This window comes from Quercus suber, unplaced genomic scaffold, assembly GCF_002906115.3.
Source record: "Quercus suber isolate HL8 unplaced genomic scaffold, Cork oak 2.0 scaffold_263, whole genome shotgun sequence".
Lineage (NCBI taxonomy): Eukaryota > Viridiplantae > Streptophyta > Magnoliopsida > Fagales > Fagaceae > Quercus > Quercus suber.
In genome coordinates, this window is record NW_027069719.1 from 539,943 (window position 1) to 544,493 (window position 4,551).

Consider the following 4,551-nt stretch of genomic DNA (forward strand, 5'->3'; position numbering starts at 1 on the left):
ACCTTAAAATGATGTTCACACTTCTTGGACGGATTAAATCCCGGTGGGAGAGGACCTTCTATGGGCTTATGAAATAGTGGGGTCACTAACTTCCTTTCCAGTAGGTAAGCATAGAGATCTGCCATGGGCATGGGTAATGGAGTGTACTTCTGGTTTTCCCTCCTAGGGGACATGGTAGATCTGGCCTTCCTTTCTGATTAAAGGCTCTGTTAGGGGCCTAAGCAGACTGATTCTGTTGTTGATAAGGTCTAGTAGCTGGGCTAGCATAAGCGAGAGCAACACCCCTAGGCCTTTCTTTGGCATTGTCAATCATGTGAACATCAGCTTCCTTAGTCTCGCGACCAGTCACTCTCTTGACTTGTTATTCAACCATGGAACTCAGAGACTCAGCATCCATGATCTTCTTACTCTTAATACCCTCGTCAATGCGCTCCCTGATAGGGATGAAGCTAGCGAAATGAGTGACTTGGGTGCTGATCATCTTCTTGTAATAAGGAGGCTTGAGGTTATCAATGAACTACTTGATCATCTCATTTTCTATCATGGAGGGTTACACCTGTGTAGCTAGCTCACGCCACCTTTAGGCATACTCATGGAAGGATTCCTCACTCTTCTTTTCTGTCCTCTGAAGAATAGTGAAGTCGGGAGTTATCTCAGTCTTGAACTGGTAGTACTCTAAGAAAGAGTTGGCCATTTTCCCCCAGCTAGAGGTCTTTTCCAATCTCACACACCACGTGGCCACGGGGCCAGTTAGACTATCAGGAAAATTTTGGCAAAGTAGGGGGTGATTATCCCCATAGGGAGCCATCTTTCTACAGAACATGCGCAAGTGCGCGCAAGGGTCTCCTATACCATCATACTTGACGAACTCTGGTGCCTTGAACTTGGGAGGCATAATGACCTGAGGGAAGTTGGTCAGACTGTCTAGATCAACGCTTCTATGGACACTGGAGTCCTCCATGATACGAAACTTCTCAACTAGACTTTCCACCTGGCTCTTGACTTGGCCATACCCAGATTCGAGGTTCTTGTCCTTAGAAGGATCTGTTTCCTAGTCATTGCCCTGGGGTGGTACAGGGTGGCCCTGTTCCTATACTAGCGAAGGCTGATTTTCATTCTCGGTTCAAGGACTCCCTTAATTATGACCAGAAGAGTTTAGTCCTTCTCCTACAACTAGTTGTTGCATTATACGCATCATTTCTGCTATTTGCTCCTACAGAAAAGCAACTTCCTGAAAAGTTTTCTCAAGGGGAGAAGTACCACTAGTAGACATCTCTCTTGCACGAGACTTAGTGATGATGGGATCATGATGTGGTGGTAGCTTAGCCTATTTCCTTTTAGCAATCTTTTGATCCTGAGAAAGAGGGAAGTGAAGGAAACGGGGTGTGTTTGACAAAGTGGAAACACAACACCAAAATCAAGTTAGTTTATGTCCTTGCTATTTAACATGCACCTACCATTTTCAAAAAAATTTGGCTTTGCACCCTTGATCGGGTATTTATCATGGTGAGATTCTACTATGATGCATGATTAATGCATAAAATTGGCAAGTAACAGAAATTTTCATGATATGCTTAACAATGCGGGAAGGACCAATTCTTTGATTACATGCTTATACAGGACTTGTTTTTTTTTTTTTTTTTACAACACTAGGTTCATCGATTCCAACAGTGGGCCTTTTACAAGAAGTGCAACTGCTAGAAAGAACTCGGCTTTTGACAATGTGGACTTCTCAGGGAAGCTCTTGGACACTTGGTGTTAGGTTCTAAGGATTTAGGATCTAAATGTTTTAGAACTTTAATGTGTAATGCTGACGATCAAAACTTAGAGTCTAGATTTAGGCTGCTCAAGGTATGTTTATTGTAAAGTTAGAATCGAGTAATTGCAGAAAATTACTGTTCACTTTCTGCAAGGCTTGATCGATCGAACCTCATGCAGAATGTTTTTTTGTAGAATTTTCCAACTCAGCCCAAGCCCATATGACGTGTAGGGTTTTATGTTTTACTTTAAATATAAAAGGAAAAACTATAGCCATATTTTTAGGTTGTTGGTTATGCTGTGTGTGTGAATCTCTTGTGAGATCTAGAGGTGTTTGCCTTCATAAACACTTAGGGTTATCAAGATCAAAATTGATGTCGCAAGCTTGGTGATCACTTCAGTTGCTGCATAAAGAGCTTAAAGAAAAACACAAGTAGGAGTACTTATAGTTGTTGTGAATCAAGCAAAGAAGTAGTCTGTGGACTCAGAGCTGTCACATGGTCGTGGTAGTAAGTTTTCTACTCAAGGTAGCAATAGGATGTTAGTGTTCTAAGTCACTATTGTAAAACTTCAATTCTTTCATAGTGGATCCGTTTTACCTTGAGAATAGCTAGGTTAAATCCTTCCTAGGTTTTTTACCGGCTTGGTTTTCCTGGATTATCATATCGTTGTGTTCTTTATTTTCCACATTGTTTACGTGACATGATTTACTTGTGTTAACCTAGAATTGAATAATTTACCTAAGTTAATCACTTGGCTAAATAACTAGGTTAATCTATTTGTGTATAAGGGGTCTAAAAACATATACTTGGATCCCTTGATAACTTGGATAGTATGGATCTCTTGGACCTTTGTATCTCTCTGAGGATCATGGCCCTTTAACAATATTTCTTGGATCTTCCTTAGGAGGATTCCTGGACTTATGATGTCTTGGGATTCTTGACCGTTTTCTGACAGCATCTCCCCCTTGAACGGAGTTTCGATTACTTGCCACAAATTTTATCTTTGCACGATTAGGTGACAGAACCAATCAGTGTATGCATGAGTGCCTTTGAAGGGTTGTAAACCCTTAGGGATAGGGTATGGTCTAGCATGTATAAGCAACGGGGTTGCTTTTCCTAGGGCATTTAATCATGGATATTGTGCAAGCAGGATAGAAGGAACCTGGGGTAGAGTACTATTTCTTTGGCGTAAGCAAAAAGGGCGCACCTGTTACAAGACACTTTCCCCTGACCTCTAGCCTAATAAAGGTATCCTTTCCTAGGCTTGGATGCTTGCTCTTTAGGTTTTACCTAGTCCTGATGGGCTCTGGGCTTGATCTAGTTCTCACGGGTTTGACATAACTAGGCCAACTGTATGCAAAGGCTTAACTGGCAGATGGTTCCTATCCTAGGGTACTCAATTGCCATACCCCTCCCTTCATGGAAGTTATGGGGTAGGAAGGATCGAGGGGGCCTTTTCAGTAACTCTTGTCCATTCATGGACCTAGAAGTGCCTACAACATCAGCCCCGAATCTAACTATGGGTAACACTGCCAATGTTTAGGTCCATACATCTACAGATGGGTGATGAAATCCCTTAAAGAGATGAGACTACGCCAGCAGTGCGGAGCCTGGGTTCGGCTCAAAAGGGTGTATATGTCATGCAATCCTTAATGAAGGGGAAAGACTTTTTCAAAGCACAGCAGATATATATATGGAAAGCGAATAAAGGTGTAGTGGAAATTAAATTTTGCTACCCTATGTTTACATGTGAGGAAAGCTGTAAAGCATGTGAGGAAAGCTGTAAAGCCCCATGTGAAAAAACCTTAAAGTTTCCCCTTTTGGAAAGGATTTTTGAAAAAAGATTTTTTTGTTCTTTTGAAAATATCCTACTAGGATATAATAGAAGCTTTTTCTGGAAGGAAAGTCCTAGAGGCCAATGCCAATTTCTGTGTTTTTGAAAGCCAATGTCCAAAGATTATGGTTCTATCAAAAGCTCTAAAGGCTAAACTCTCATTGATCCCTAGTGCAGTCACCAGTCTATTGACGCCCAGCCTCGACCGGCTAAGGTGTGATTGGTCACTTGTTTCTAGTAGATTTTATTATCGATCCTAGGCTAAGAAAAAAAAATGTGTTTTTCCTAATCTAATGTGGATGGCAAAAAATCTTGACTCTTAGGCCTGGAAGTTTGGTTATGTGTGAGGAAGGTGTTAGCACCCCACAACGCCTGTCAAATGATAGTCCTTTGTTTTGATAAAACCTTAATTTTTGGAGATTGGCAGTAAAAACATGATTTTGGCATTGGCTTTCAGGGCATTGTATGCATTTGGAGAGGGGGGGGGGTGGGCTTTGAGGTTTGGCTTTTGAACGGGTGTGGTCCCAATATATGCTTTCCTAAGGCATTCGAGCAAAGTGCTGGATTTCCACTATGAAAATCCAGCAAGAAGTCACCTTACTTTCGTGGTGGAAATTAGGCATCGCTAGCCTTAAGTGACATAGATCCTGACAATCACACCGAAAAGGGGCAAGCAAGTATATATATACATGCAACTGTAGACACCCGATTTTGCACCCGTGATTTAATCAAGGAGAATGACTTGAATAATCATTCGTGTACCCAAAAAATCATGATTGCATTACATGCATCAATTTGTTCTTGCATTACATACATCAATTTGTTTGCATTACATGCATTAACTCATTCATTGCATATCATAAAATGATCTTGAGATTCTAACGGTTGCGATGGTATGTTTGGTTTCCAAATCGGACCATCGGATCAAAAGATATCACATAAATCACCAGCATGATT